This window comes from Protobothrops mucrosquamatus, unplaced genomic scaffold, assembly GCF_001527695.2.
Source record: "Protobothrops mucrosquamatus isolate PMUCROS unplaced genomic scaffold, P.Mucros_1.0 scaffold_294, whole genome shotgun sequence".
Classification (NCBI taxonomy): Eukaryota; Metazoa; Chordata; class Lepidosauria; order Squamata; family Viperidae; genus Protobothrops; species Protobothrops mucrosquamatus.
This window is the reverse complement of record NW_015386370.1, coordinates 2827401-2844273: the sequence shown is the minus strand read 5'-3', so window position 1 is coordinate 2844273 and position 16873 is coordinate 2827401. Positions and strand designations below refer to the sequence as shown.

The window sequence follows — 16873 nt, the reverse complement described above, 5'->3', positions numbered from 1 at the left end:
GGTCGCACTGGTCAGTACACAATTAGATTTGTGAGAGTGAGCACGTGCCTACAGCTTCAAACAAAATATTGTGAGTCCATGTCTCAAAAAAAGAAATACGCCCGTGGCTATTTGCCAGAGTATCTGAAGATGGGTTTCATAGAATCTGTTGTAAATAAACAACATCCAATGTGTTTATTGTGTCATAAAACATTATCCGATGAGGCAATGAAGCCAAGTTGATTGCGAGAACATCTTTCTACAAAGCATCCAAATGATAAGGACAAGCCCACTGAATATTTTCAGGAAATATATAAAAAACTCTAAATCGTTCAACAATCGTTGCATCATTTAAGAAACAACATGCAGCAAACGAAGATGGATTAATTGCTGCTTATCGCATTTCACAATTAATTGCAAAAAGTGGTAAAAGCTATAATATTGGAGAAACTGTAATAATACCCTCTATAAAAGAATTTATCTCAACAGTAATGCATCATGATATACCTGAAATTTTAAAAACGTTGCCCCTAAGCAATAGCACAGTAAAGCGACAAATTGAAGAAATGGCAGTTAATGTTGAAAAAAAACTTATAAGTATTCTCCAAAATTCTTCATTTTCCATGCAATTGGATGAGTCTATCATTGCAGATAATAATGCTTTATTGATGGCATATGTATGTTATTTTGATGAAAACAATAAATCATACTTTACAAAAAATAATATTCCTTTGAATAATATTGTTGCATGCGCTACTGATGGAGCACCATCAATGGTAGGTCGCTATCATGGATTTATTGCTTATTTGAAGGAAGAAGTGCCAAATGTTTTATGTATTCATTGTGTGGTGCACAGACAACATCTTGTAGCAAAACATCTAAGTACAAGTCTCCATTCATCATTAACTATAATAATTCGAGCCATAAACAAGATCAAATCCAATGCAAAAAATGATAGAATGTTTCAACAGCTTTGCCAGGACAATAATTAAGATTTTATTATGTTACTTTTGCACACAGAAGTTCGGTGGCTGTCAAAGGGTACATCTTTGCCTATTTTTGTAGCATTATATGATAGTGTCATACAATTTTTTGAAAGTAATAATGAGACCAATCTGTGTCAACAGTTAAAAACAGTAAAGAAATATCTCAAGGGCTGCCACAAAGAAGAGGGAGTCAAGCTATTTTCCAAGGCACCTGAGGGCAGGACAAGAAGCAATGGATGGAAACTAATCAAGGAGAGAAGCAACCTAGAACTGAGGAGAAACTTCCTGACAGTTAGAACAATTAACCAGTGGAACAACCTGCCTCCAGAAGTGGTGAATGCTCCAACACTGGAAGTTTTTAAGAAGAGACTGGACAGCCATTTGTCTGAAATGGTACAGGGTTTCCTGCCTGAGCAGGGGGTTGGACTAGATGACCTCCAGGGTCACTTCCAACTTTATTATTGTTATTGTTATAATTATGCCTTTTATTTGGCAGATATTTTCAAGAGATTTAATGATGTCAATTTGCAACTTCAAGGAGCTAATAAAACTCTTATAGGTTGCCAAAGTATTGTGTCATTATTTATTGACAAACTTGAACTACTTCATTATAATCTATTGAAGAGAGAATTTCATCAGTTTCCTGAATTATCATCTATAAAAGATGATGTAACTCCAGAGGATATTGACAGATTCANCTTAAACTGGACATGGAAAAATGATTTGAAGATATTTTGAAGTTGAAGGTGTATAACTGGATGAAAAATTCTTTTACCGCAAATATTGAAGAGGCTAATACAACTTGCCAAGAAGAACTGTTAGAAATTAGATATGATGAAGAAAGTAAACATAAATTCGATAGTGGTGGATATGAAAACCTATGGCAAAGTAAAAAAAATGCCTGTCTTATATCCAAATACGTGGAAAATGATATTCAGTTTATTGATACCTTTCCCTACCTCATATCTTGTGGAATCAGGCTTTAGTGCTGTTAATCATATTATGACCAAAGAAAGAACCCGCCTGAATATTTCCGAAAGAGGAGACCTTCGTTTGTTCCTTACAAAAATTGAGCCAGATATCCAGTATTTAGTTTTGCAGCATCAGCCTCAGGGATCTCATTAATAATTTAATTAATTAAATGTAATTTCATCAGACTTCATGCTTCTATGTATGCAAAGTATAAATAAAAAGATACATTTAACTACGGTAAGTTGTTTTATAAAGATTTATTCTGCCAAACTTAGCAAAAGTCCGACATAAAGTATTTGGTAAGTAATTATTATTATATGCTTTAACTTGCTGTAACTCTGCTTTATAAATTTTATAAAGTAAAGTTACTTCCCTACTTTATAAATCACCATTACTGTGGAACCGGTGGGCGGTTAGAAAATTCTACTACTAACAGAGATACAAAAGTGGGTGGTAGGTATAAAAAGGTTGACTACCCCTGTTATAGAATATGAAAAGAAAATTTGGCATGACTGACAGCAATGGAGATATTAATTTGCACTATATTTTTTCTCAGATGGTAATAACTTGATTATCTGACAAGTATAATTGAGGGAATCAGTCAAAGTTTTGGCAGATTTTGGTCCAGAACAAGCTCTGCTTCTCTCCCTCAGCTCACAATTATGAGTCTTCGTTTTTCTCATTGTTATTTACTTTTCATGTAGTCTGAACCCAATTTAGATTTGCAGATTTCAGATTTGCATAATAGCTATACTAACTTTGCTGTGACATTATTGCTGAATCTTCTTGGGACTAGCAGCACATTGCCCACATGAGAGTTGATTCCCACACAATCTCAGTGCGACTAATGTGAAAATGACATGTTTCACTAAACATGACACGAAATGCAATCGCCTCTGCTGTCACCTTGGCCTCTAGATCATTCAGACTCTGCAATCAACATCTTTGGTTTTATCTGGACTAAATATACATTTATTTGCCTTCATCTGTCTTAAAAATATGAGTATTTCCAGATACTTGCTCAATAATTCCAATCTCCATGAAATAAACGAGTGGAAAGCAAAAGTAAAACTGCATTCTGCCGACACCACAATTGCAACTTATACATAATTTCTGCCACCAGTTTCTGTAAATGATAAAAATGGAGAGCTTTTTCAAGGAAAATCCTAAGGAAAAAATATCCATGGCAGATCATAAAGAAATACCCTTTTAGCTTTGCATATCAGATTAATGAAGAGTTTTATCTCTGACCACAGAATCATTAGTGTCTTGGAAAGATGGGCAATCCTCTAAAATGGTGCTTCCCAAACTTGGGTAAATTGGGGAAAAGTGGTTTTTCTTTGGGTAACAACACAAATTTAAACTGATTTAAAGTGTTTTACCTATGTTGGGTAAAAAGGACTTTTCTGATAAGTGATTTTGTTAATGAAGAAAAATGTTTGAGAAGCACTTCTCTAAAATAAGATAGTGAAGGCATAATTGCAAACCAGATACATTTTAAGAGATCAGCACAGTTGCCCTTTCTAAAATGCTGAAAAGAAAAGGACATGAGTTGTAGTTGGAAGGGTGTGTGTGTGTAGAACCAAACCAGGATTCAAGGCACTGACCACTACCCAACTGTATGACTGTATAATTCACAAATTTCTTGTTTTCTCCTCTCTCATAACGGATCTTTTTCTGTCTTTGTAGATCTTCTGATTCCCTTGGAGCGGGCAACAGAATTTCATTTTTAATGTGTGCCAGTGTGTTCACAGAAAAAAGTGAAAATAAAGCTTGCCTTGCCTTGCCTTGCCTCGCCTTGATCCAAATGCATTCAAAAAGGCTTTCTTCTTTGTTTTTGTGCATTTCTGTAGAGTGTACTGATTTCTTACATATAATGCAACTCCATCTCATCTTTTGTTACATCTGTTTCTTTTAAACAATTTATATATATGAGTAGAGAAAAAAAACCCTATAATATATGGGAACCAGGAAAGGAGAGCATAAAGAAAGGATGTAAGAGAAACATGTAGGCAAAAATTAGCTGGGTCTTAGAGTAGAAAAGGAAGAAGACAAGCTATAAAAACATCTGTAAGAGAAGATAACTAGCAAAACAGGAAAGAACCTATTTTTCTAAGAAGTCATAAAAAGGGGGGTCAGAACTCAGGCAACTGAGCATGTGCAATTAGTTGATTAATATTAGCTGACACACCTTGCATAAATGATCTCTTAATTTTAATGTACATGTGATGTATGATTTAGTATGTAGCAGGAAATATGTAGGAGGCAGTTGGAAAGAGTGTAACCTCATAGTACCTCAGCCAATGGGGAAAGAGGAGGGATGTGCGGCCGGAACAGGGATGTATAAAGATAGAAATATTTTGGGTTGGAACTTTGGAGAGAACCAAACTTTGATAGCTTCTCTCCCCGCTTATTGCAATAAACGAAACAAAAGGCCTTCACTGTGTCTTGGCTGGTTATTGGTCAAGCGAGCTTGCCTCTGGTCACAAAGGAAAGTAGCCAGAAGCACATAACAGCCTTGGGGGCTCCCTCGGAATTTGCATCCATTCCATCTTTGGCAGCCGGGGATATTCGAAAGGGGAATGCGCAGCTGGGTAAGTTTTTCCCAGCCCTAAGGTCGGATTGCCCCTGCTCAAACAAAGAGGAATCGGAAATCCTGAGACAAAAAGCCAAGACCCAGTGAAAACCTAAGGGAAAGTCGGCCGACTCAAGGAAGGATTTCAACTCAGCCTGACAGGTAAAATACCAGAGGGGTATCCATGGCAATAAGAGTTTGAAGAGGAGGGATGCCTCCCCGGCCAGTGTGCCGGCCAATAAGGAAAAAGAGGAAAGGTATTTACATTCTGGAATGAACCCCCTTAGGGAGATGGGAATCCTTTAGGGAGAATGTTGAAGTATTTTAAGTCAATGCTTTAAACAAGGCATTTGAACAGAGGAAGGATGATACATTACAGTATATATCTGGCTTAAGTACATGTTTGGCCACCCAATAAATTAAATTGGGCTTCTCAGCTTGGCTTAGAGCGATGGGGAATGGATAGGCAGTGGTTAAGGTCCCCCATTACATTTCTATCAGAAACACTCCTTGCATTTCCCCACTACCTGGAGAACAAGCTACAAGTTGCCGCAAGAGAGTAAAAGTGGAAATTTAAAGGGACACAAACCTCAAAAGGTCTGGAAATGATGTTTAAGGGTCTCTGTGTTTGTGTTGACTCATTTCTAAAGACCTGGGGGAGTGGGGGGGAGACCCTCTAACAGTAAATATACAAAACAACAAGGCCTTATTCCAAAAGGAAATTTGGGAAATGATGCTCATTGGCTTGTGAAAAAAAAGCTCCTTGAAAATAATAAGGATTGTTTTGCCTGGTGTTAGAAGTAAGTCTTCATCCTGGTTCATCCAAGCCGGGAATAAATAAGCAACATGGCGACTGCTTTGGGAAGATGGTTACAGTTTATTGAAGAAGCAGAAAGATGATTCTTGCAGGAAAGAGCAGAGGAGAGAGAAGGGCTGAGCACATGGGCATTAGCTTTTTATACCCTCTCTAGCTTTTTGTTTGGAATAGTTTCCTCTTCCTGTGGCATGAACTTTGAACTGAGTCTGAGTGCTTTTCTAGGCCTTAGTATCTGTGGTTCAGTCCTATTATGTCCCAAAAGTCATCTCCTGCTTCCCTGGGGCTGGGATAATGACTCTTAAGAGTTTCTTTGTCTTCTTGAGTTCCCTGGCTCCAACCTTCTGATGGTTTTACATTTGCATTTGTATAGGGCTGGCTACTGCTTGGGGCAGAGAGATAGATTTGGGGGCAGGTTTGGTTTCTGCTTTTCAAAAAATGCTTTTAAAAATCCTTTTGGTGAAAAATATATTTTCCTGCCCTTTTAATATTTCCTTCTCTGGGCTAACTTCCCTCAATCCCCGCTTTGTGCCTTAAGTGTGTGAATGTATGACACGCTTATTGGCACAAGATTAAAATTAATCTGGTCAGGGAAACTTGTGGTAAACAAGCTTTAAACTGTTATGCCAAAAAAAATAAGACACTAATAGAGGCAGCAGAAAAAGATCCCTGCTCCCAAAAGGGGAGCTTGCAGTCAAGGCAAAAAATTCGTTAGATGGAAAAGAAATTTATAGTGTCCAATATTCTGTGCCAATCATTTTCAAATGTTGGATGTCACTTTTAGCTTCCAGTCAGGTTTGCACATTGCTCTCAAAATTCTTCACAGCCATTGTTTTCCTCAGTACATAATCACTGGCTGCCCATTTTCAAGGGTTGTGTCCTGCCTTAGCTTTTAGTTCAGCGCATCCAGGCTAGTAATGTCCAATTAAGGTTAGCCAGTATGCCAGGCTATTAAATTTTCCTCAAATTGCACATACTGAGCTCTAGGAATCCTAATCTGAGTCCAACAGTGCAAGATATTCAGGGCTGAGGTTTGGGGTCTCTTTCCTGTTGCTTCCTTAGTCAGGGCATAAGAATTGCAAATCACCTGAGGGGGCCTAGTTCCCTCCCCCTTGCAATTTGTTGGAAGTTGGTCCCACAAACCTTTGGTGCAATAGAGCAAAAATCAGCCTGGGGAATTTTACTAAAGGGGATAGACTCAATGTGATTCTGAATGGTGTGTGTGTGTGTGCATGTGTGTGCAGCTATTTCTACAAAACAGGCAATACAAACATTCTGGATAAATTTTCCCTCTCACCAGACAGAAGTCCAAGGTGTTCAGTACTTGCTGTGCCAGCTGTTCCCAAATGCCATCTCTCCATGAATACATTCAACTGGCTTGTTACAATACAAATGTGGCAAGAAAGAAAAGTTTTACAATGACTTTCCACCCTCCCCCCACAGTCTAATTTTCTCTTCTGAGGCTTCACATGGCACCAGTGGGTCCAGGACTCCTTTCTTCTGCAGCTCTCATAGGCATGAGAGTATGAATATTTGGATCCTGGTAATCCAGGACATCAAATGATGTTGAAATATCAATTTGTATGGAAAGATGGGAAGGTATTAGGGTAAAAATGCAGAAATTAGACACATGGGAAACTAAAACAATAGAAGATTTATTACCGGTAAGAGAGGCTCAGAAAGTATATGGGAAGAGAGAAGAGGAGAGAGATAAACGTAAGATAAGATAAAAATGATGGCTCAATTGGTGCAAACAGGCCAGCAAAGAGAATGTGGAGGAGTAATCGGGAAATCAGTAAGGGGTCTTGGGAGAGGTCTAGGCTGGGGGTGAGGAGAGCCAGTTGGCACCAGGGGATATGGGTACACATGGATCCTTTAAAAGTGACTTTAAAGAACCCTGGTGAAGTAATTCACCAGAAACAGTATATAACATTACACTGGAAGGAAGAATGGGTTTTAAACCTATTAGCCCATGGTGGAAGGGCTATTGAAGGGGGGTGAAATTTTTGAGCAATCCTTTTAAACATTTTTAGTTTGTTACTTTTTTTAACCCAAGAATTTCTGCCTTGGAAAAGAAAGAGATGCAGAAAAAAAGGAAAAAAAAAGGGGAGGGGAGGCAATTTCTGTCTGCATATTTGTTTGTTTGTTTTAAAAAAAGAACAGAAATTGGGTAAAATTTCCTGACTGTAAGAATAATTAATCAGTGGGATAATTGTTTCCAGAAACTGTGGATGCTTCATTATTGGAGATTTTTGGGAGGAGGTTAGAAATTAATAGGGTCTAAAATGGATAGAGTTTCTTGTTTCAGTAAGGGGTTGGACTAGAGGACCTCTAATGTCCCATCCAACTCTGATATTTTGTTTTGTATGTGTGGCATGCTTCAGTGATTTTCCTTTGCATTTTAGTTTGGATTTATCCTTAATAATGCACTTGAGGGTATTCTTGTCAAAGGAACAATCCTATGATGTTTTATTTAACATCTGATAAATATCTTTCTTTGGGACTCCTTGCTACTGCAAAAGAGATGATTAATTGCTGCATACTGTGTGTGTTCAATTTGTTTTCCTTTTCCTTGGAGCCAAGGAGGGGAAGGGAAATTTTTATAGAAAATCGATTTGGTTTCAGGATTATAGTCACAGGCTGCAAGGCTGGATTTGAGTTCAAATCCTGATTTGGCCATGAGGGATGGCTGAGTGTTTTGGGGCTGGTTTATTTTTGTTCAGCCCTAGGAGGGAGGTTTTGGCAAGTCACTTCTGTAAATGATATGGCAATTTTCCTCCTGAGGGACGTTTCAAGCAAAAGTTTTGTATAAAGTTTTACTCTGTCTGGTTTGGTGAGTGGGGGAAGGGGGAGACAATCTTTTGTCTTTTTAGCTATCCTGTTGCTATTTGATGTGCTGCCACAAGAGTGATTTGAATATTATCTGCCTGAGACAAAAGGCATTCCAGAAAATGTTGACTCAATGCTGATCGTTGAGCCTGTGTGCTTTACCTTTTAAAATCCTGAATGTGTTATTTACAATAGGTTTATTGAGTTATATTTTTTGTAAAATGGTATCAAATCAGGGTGAAAGGGGGAGAAAGAAAAATGTGACAATTTTTGATAGAACTTCCATGGACAAGTATAGTCTATCTGACATAGGACAAATGATTTTCTTTCTTTTCTTTCCTCCAGTTTTAGCTGTGGAAGCAAATACATTCTTATGTAGCTTCCCAGTTTTGTAAGATCTTATTCTGGGAATTATAAAGAAATGGGAAAGCAACTTTTTGGCAGAAGAAAGGCTGTCTAGCAAATAAAGCCCAATTGGTATGAAAGGAGGTAAAATATCTAGGATATATTATAGTTGAAGGGGAAAGGAAAATAGATAGTAAAAGGACTGAGGCTAGTAGATTTATAATTACCAAACAATAAAAATGGCATTAAGGGAATTCTGTGGTTATCACAAGATACTGCAAGAATGGTGATCCAATTCCAATGGAATTAAAGCATAGGTAGAAATGTATTTGAAATTCTATACTACCCTTGGAATTTATGGGATAGCCACAGAGGGATGTTTGATATGCAAAAGGGTTAAGGCTCCCAAAGGAGGAAGACAAATAGCTAAATGTAGAACAAGTACTGGGGTCTCTGTCTTCTCTTTGACTGGAAGGCTTGGTGGCGCAAACAGCTCCTTTGGAATTTCCACTCCATAAGATCCAGTCAGGACAGTGGGTGCTAATTCGTAAATGGAAGGAGGAACTTCTACAATCAAAGAAGGGAAGTTCCTTATATTGATTCTGCTGTCCGGAGGGCTGAGACGGGTTGGACTCATGAGCAAAGGTGGTGACTGGACCTGAAAGAGTTGGACGGTCATTCCAGGACAAGGACTGAAAGCCACGTTTAAAAGGACTTGAATGAGTATTGGACCAGAATCCCTACCTAATTTGAATATCTTTATTAGAATTTCAGATGACCCCAGACGAAGAACAAAGATGTTGGTTGTGACTCATGAGAGAAGTAAAAGTGGTTTGTTACAAATAAAGCCAATAATTGAGACAGAAGTCACACCATTAGAAACTGAAAATGTAGAATTGTAAATTGTAAGAATTAGGTGGTAAATGTTTATCTTTTGTTATTGTCACTGTGATTGTTGTAGCTGTTATTGCTGTTGTGATTATGGACCAATTTGTGAGTGTGAAATACTGTGAAATAATCATGAGGGGTGGATTCTAATTCTAATATTACTGAAGACAACACACCAGAGCAGCCTGGGAAATAAAGGTAAAAATTTGTTTGTGGGATTTATAATAATAATAATAATAATAATAATAATAATAATAATAATAATAATAATAATAATAATAATAATAATAATAATAATAATAAAGTTGGAAGGGACCTTGGAGGTCATCGAGTCCAACCCCCTGCTCAGGCAGGAAACCCTACACCATTTCGGACAAATGGCTGTCCAGTCTCTTCTTAAAAACTTCCAATGTTGTAGCATTCACCACTTCTGGAGGCAGGTTGTTCCACTGGTTAATTGTTCTGTCAGGAAGTTTCTCCTTAGTTCTAGGTTGCTTCTCTCCTTGATTAGTTTCCATCCATTGCTTCTTGTCCTGCCTTCAGGCGCTTTGGAGAATAGCTTGACTCCCTCTTCTTTGTGGCAGCCCCTGAGATATTGGAACACTGCTATCATGTCCCCCCTAGTCCTTCTCTTCGTTTACCCAATTCCAGCAACCGTTCCTTATATGTTTTAGTCTCCAGTCCCCTAATCATTTTGTTGCTTTTATCTGTACTCTTTCTAGAGTCTCAACATCTTTTTTACATTGTGGTGACCAAAACTGGATGCAGTATTCCAAGTGTGGCCTTACCAAGGCATTGTAAAGTGGTATTAATACTTCATGTGATCTTGATTCTATCCCTCTGTTAATGCAGCCCAGCACTGTGTTGGCTTTTTTGGCAGCTGCAGCACACTGCTGGCTCATATTTAAGTGATTGTCCATTAGGATTCCAAGATCCCTCTCACAGTTACTACTGTTGAGCAAGGTACCCCCTATACTATACCTGTACATTTGGTTTTTCTTGCCTAAATGTAGAACCTTACCTTTTTCACCATTGAATTTCATTTTGTTAGATAGCGCCCAGTGTTCAAGTCTGTCCAAGTCCTCCTGTATGTTAAGCCTGTCTTCTGGAGTGTTGGCTATTCCTGCCAGCTTGGTGTCATCCACAAATTTGATGAGTTCCCCATCTATCCCCTCATCCAAATCGTTGATGAAGATGTTGAAGAGCACTGGGCCCAGAACAGAGCCCTGGGGCACCCCACTACACACTTTCCTCCATGTAGATGTGGTTCCATTGAGGAGCACATACTGAGTACGGCCGGTCAGCCAGCTACGAATCCAACTGGTGGTGATGTTGTCTAACCCACATTTTTCTATCTTATCGAGTAGTAGGTTGTGATCTACTTTATCAAATGCCTTACTGAAGTAAATTATATAAAGGTAGATAACAATCATGAAGCAGAATGGATATTGCAAAAGGAATCAGGAAAGTGGCTAAAGTTCCTGAACAAAAGTATGAAAATATATGGAGCGATTGGGGTTGGTTAACTAATTGATTTCCCAATACTGAATGGTTAAGACATGTTTCTTGGCCTAAATTTTTTAGTGGTTATAGGACTTATGTGTTGTGCATGTCTGCAATGTATTCCTTTATGTGCATCTACTTTAACCAAAGCTGTGGGAAAAGCTTTACGAAAGTCCTAGGAAGAGAAGAAATTATACAGTTAATGGTTATAACATTTTCTAAGCATGATAATGAAGACCTTTCAGTGTAATAAAAATTAAAAGGGGGGATTTGATAGAAGTAAAGGAAAGGTCTTCAAAAATTTAATATTGAAAGAGAAATTTAAAATTGAATTTGCTGTAGTGGAAATTTACTGAGTAGAGAAAAAAACCTATAATATATGTGAACTAGGAAAGGAGAGCATAAAGAAAGGATGTAAGAAAAACACGTAGGCAAAAATTAGCTGGGTCTTAGAGTAGAAAAGGAAGAAGACAAGCTATAAAAACATCTGTAAGAGAAGATAACTAACAAAACAGGAAAGAACCTATTTTTCTAAGAAGTCATAAAAAAGGGGGCTAGAACTCAGGCAACTGAGCATGTGCAATTAGTTGATTAATATTAACTCATACACCTTGCATAAATTATCTCTTAATTTTAATGTACATGTGATGTATGATTTAGTACAGGGGTGTCAAACTCAATTTCATTGAGGGCCACATCAGCATTGCGGTTGCACTTGGGGGGCCGGGTGGGTGTGGCCAGGGTGGGTGCAGCCTACTGGGTGGGTGTGGCCTACTGGGTGGGCGTGGCCAGCTCTACATCGTTCGCATCAAGAGTGCCTGTGGGGGCCTGGGCAGGAGTGGGACAGATCTGAGGGTCTCTGGCAGAAGGGGGTGGGACCAGGACAAGTGTCAAGGCATGGTCTACTGGAGGAGCCTCACTGTTCCTCTCAGGCCATGCGGGGGGGGCTGGATGGTGGTGCGGGCTGCCCGGAGCCCTGGGCAGCAGAGGTCAAACGCCTAGCCTGGCCCTCGAGCACCCACAGCACCAAGCTCAGCCCCACTCCCCCAAGGGGGCGCCCAGCTGCACTTATCTCCTCCTCAAGGCTGCAGCTGCTGAGCTTGCTCTCCTTAGCCAGGTTGCTCATGATGGGTACGAGGACAAAGTCAGAGGGAGGCCCATTCCCTCTCCATGGGAGGAGACCCCGCTTTGTATCCAAAGCTTCCTTAGCAGGATAGGCCAGAAGGAGGGGGCAAGGGGATGGTGAAAGGGCAGCAGGGCAGGACTAAGGCAGGAGTTCCCTCAGACCCTCCCTCTCCTTCTTTCCTTCTTTCCTTCCTTCCTTCCTAAGTACAGAGTGGTGAGAAAATATTTGAGATGAGGGAGGGAGACAAACAGGCAAAAAAATGCAGCTTGGGAGGTGTCACCCTTTGTGAGGAATGAAGAAATGCACCATCGCTTGGAAGTGGCCAGCACATGGCCCTCACCTACGTCACATATCTGGCTTTGTGGGTTCTGGGGGAGGGGATGCCATGAGCAGTGTGAGAGTCAATGCCGCCCAGCCCCCAGCCTGCCCAGGTTCGGCAGGCAGTGGGGCGCTTTCCCCACACCACCAAGAGGTTGAGCTGGGCAGTGCGAAGCTCGTCAGCTTTGCACCTTACTGCCTGTTGAAACTGGGCAGACTGGGAGCTGGGAGGCCTCGTGCTTCTCATTAGATTCGCGCTGCCCAGCTTAGCCTCTTGGCGCTGTGAGGAGAATGCCCTGCTGCCTCCCGAAACCCCTCCCCCAGAGCCCATCAAGCTGGATATATGAAGTAGGCGAGGGCCATTTGCTGGCCACTTCCAGGCGATGGTGCATTTCTTCATTCCTCACAAAAGGTGACACCACCCCAGCATGCACCCAGGGGGCGGGGCTGGTTCCTCGCTGTTTCCAAACGGCCTTGAATGCGTTTCAGCATAGATGGCCACCACAAAATTGTACATTGGCTCCTGGCTGGCCTGGGCCAGGGCCAAGGCAGAGGGAGCCGTTCCCTCACTGTTTCCAGGATGGCTTCGCGAGCTGCATGAAACCACTTCGCGGGCTGCATCCGGCCTCCGGGCCTTGTGTTTGACATGTCTGATTTAGTATGTAGGAGGCGGTCAGAAAGAGTGTAACCTCATAGTACCTCAGCCAATGGGGAAAGAGGAGGGATGTGCGGCCGGGATAGGGATGTATAAAGACGGAAATATTTGGGGTTGGAACTTTGGAGAGAACCAAGCTTTGATAGCTTCTCTCCCTGTTTATTGCAATAAATGAAACAAAAAGCCTTCACTGTGTCTTGGCTGGTTATTGGTCAGGCGAGCTTGCCTCTGGTCACCAAGGAAAGTAGCCAGAAGCATATAACAGAAGGATTCTTATGTGCTTTTGTGACTTTGACATTCTGGGATTTGTGCAATGTGGGCTTTGTGTTCTTAAGGAGTGTTTGGCAATTTCTATTTGGCTGATTGCAATTGCAACTTTGAACAGGTTTTTTTTTTTTGTCATCAAGTTTTTGACACCTTGCTAGGTGGTACTCGAATATTGCCATATCCTAAAAGTGGTACAGTCTTGAAAAGGTTGAAAAGCCCTGCCTTATAGGACAGAAAATCACCTACCCAATCTATGTTTGCCAATTATTATGCTTAAAGTAAGTATTAATATACCGATGCATATTTCAACAATTGAAATACATACCTTTTTGCCATGGAAAACTTCTTAACAATAATATCAGATATCATCTCACTTGTTGATGGCAGCTCAGCAACCCCTAAAAAAGTGGGGCAAAGATGAAGAGAAAATACTTTAATTAATCTAAAGGAAGGAAGGTTTCTTAAAAAGGAAAATGAAAATAAAGAATTTCTGGAAACACTTTGATTCATCTAAATTAAAACATTCTATCAAGAATGTTTTACACTGTGATGTTCTATGCATAATTAAGGTTGGCTAGTCAAATGGAAATATTTCTGAAGATAGTCCATATAAAGAGGTTGCTCCAATGGCAGCTCTCATTAGATAAATATTTTTTAAATTATTTTATTAAATTTTGTATAGGTAAAAAAGGATAAGATCAATATGGGTATGGGAAAAGGGAGGGATGTGGAATTTGGGGTAGGGTAGGGGTAAATACAATAATGGGGGCAACCCCCAACAATAATTTCATGCTTTAACAAACAAGTTTCCATCCGGGTCTAAGTATTAAATAACATAATTCATATCGTAGTCAGCAATCATGCAATGAAGTTAGGTGTAACCATCATACTAAAAATTGATAGATAAATAGACTTCCTTTGAATAGGTAAACAAAATTATTAAAATCTCATCTAATCAACATTATCATCATTAGTACATTCTCAAATGATCATAATTATCACATTATCTTTTAAACACACTAAAAATAACAATATTATTAACCTAAAATCTAAAACTTAGTTAAAAGCCCATCATTTATGTATCTCTAACCATTGGTAAAAATTTTCCCAAGTTTTAAAATAAATTGAATCATCTTTCTCTTTAATCTCCAGTGTTAATCTATCCATTTCTGTACAATCTAAAATTTCAGTAATTATAGCTTGATCAGGTGGTAAATTTTCATTTTTCCAGAATTGGACAAATACTATTCTTGCAGCTGTTAAAACATGTAATATTAAATAATCATTCTCTTTACCATAATCAGATCTTATTATTCCTAGCAAAAACAATTCCGGTTTAAATTCTATCTGTATTTTCATCATCTTTTCCAGCCATCTATGAATCTTAAGCAAATATTTCTTTGCATTAGGGCATGTCCACCAGGTGTTATAATAAGTGCCTGGCAATTATTTACATTTCCAACAAATATTCGATACATTTTTAAACATTTTCACTAATCGAACTGGTGTCATATGCCATCTGTAAAACATCTTATATAAATTTTCTTTATATGTTGCTGCCTTAGTAAGTCTAATATTTTTATCCCAAAGTTTTTGCCAATCTTCCAAATCTATAGAATATCCAAATTTTTTTGCCCATACTATCATTGTTTCTTTTTCTTGTTCTTTTTCCATCTTCCAATTTAGCAGAAATTTGTAAAGTTTCTTAATCAAATTCTCATCCATTTTCAACAAAATTTTATCCAGCGGAGTCTGTTCTTTATAAAATCCAGTAAATTTTATATCTTTCTCGTATCTTGTTTGAATTTGCAAATAGGACCACCATGTTAGGTCAATACCTTGTTGTTGAAGAACTTGCCTATCTTTCAGTTTTTCTTCATTGTCCAAAATGTCTTTATAGCTCACCAATTTATCATATTAATCAAGTTTGGGTAAGCAAATGCCTCCATTGTTGAAAGCCACTCCAGTATTTTCATATACATTTTATGTCTAATTTTCTCCCATTCTGAGAGCAGTACATTCCTTATGGCATGGTTTTGGAAATATTTGTGTGCTTTAGTTTTCTCATACCATCTTCAGCCTAGTTGAAGATCATATCCCTCTAGATAAAGCAATCTTTTATTTCTCAATAAAATCCACTCTTTAAGCCAAAGCAAAATAGCTGCTTGGTAATAAAGTTTCCAATCCAGGAGTCCAAAGCCCCCTCTGTCTTTGGATTCTTGTAACAGTTTGCATTTAATTATTGCTTTCTTTCTTTGCCATATAAATGTTAGTATTACTGCATTTAAATCATCAAAAAATTTCTTGCTCAATTTAACAGGAACTGTTTGAAACAGAAATAATAGCTTTGGTAAGATATTCATTTTAACAGTAGCTATTCTTCCTAACAATGACAGTTGGAGATTTTCCCACTTTTCCAGATCTATTTTTATTTGTTTCATTAATCTCTCATAATTATCTTCTTTTAGTGTTGTATATTTTGCCGTTAAATAAATGCCCAAATATTTAACTTTTTTAACTATTTGAAGATTTGTATTTGAACAAATTGAGTTTTCTGTTTATCTGTTAAGTTTTTTGTTAACACTTTAATCTTTTCCCTGTTTATTTTCAATCCAGCCACTTCTCCAAATTTCTCAATTTTCTGCAAAAGTTTAACAGCTGTTTCCAATGGCTCCTCTAAAATAAAAACTAAATCATCCGCAAAAGCCTGTAACTTATATTTCTGGTCTTTAATCTCCAATCCTTTTATTTCCGTATCTTGTCTGATATTTCTAGCCAATACCTCTAACGTGAGGATAAATAACAAAGGGGACAGTGGACATCTGTGTCTTGTACCTTTTTTTATATCGAAGTGTAAATCTCCATTCAGAAGTATTCTTGCTGTTTGTTTTTTTATAAATCGCTTGAATTGCTTTAATAAAGTTCTCACCAAAATCCATTTCTTGAAGCTTTTGAAACATAAATTGCCAATTTAGATTATCAAATGCTTTTTGTGCGTCAAGAAATATAAGTGCCATCTGTTTCCCTGGGTGATTTTCATAGTATTCCAAAACGTTTAAGATAACTCTCAAGTTATTCGTTATCTGCCTTTATTTGGGTCTGAATGAATAAATTCAGTCAAAAAGTTTTTCATTCTTTCTGCCATTATTGCAGCAAAAATTTTATAATCCACATTTAATAACGATATTGGTCTATAATTTTTTGCTTGTGTAAGATCCTTAGGTATCAAAGTAATATTAGCTTCAGTCCATGAGTTCGGTATTTTTGTCTGTGTAAAGATTCCATTACATACATCTTTCAAAATTGGAGTTATAGTATCTTGTAATGCTACATAAACTTCTGCAGGAAGTCCATCAGGTCCCGGTGTTTTGTATTTCTTTTGCCCTTTTATTGCCTCTGTAATCTCCATCGTTGATATCTTCTCGTTCAGCCTCTGCCGCATATTCTCAGGAACCTTTGGGAGATTTGCTTCTTTTAAATATTCCTGAATTGCCTCTTTAGGGACCGCCTCCACCTTATAAAATATAATAGTCCAGTGGTAGTCAACCTGGTCCCTACCGCCCACTAGTGGGCATTCCAGCTTTCATGGTGGGCGGTAGGGGTTTTGTCCAATACT

At 38.6% G+C, this 16873-nt stretch overlaps 1 pseudogene; it reads right to left on the bottom strand.

The window, feature by feature from the left end:
* The window catches only part of LOC114923940, a 90897-nt pseudogene that overhangs the window by 6872 nt on the left and 67152 nt on the right, over positions 1–16873 (bottom strand).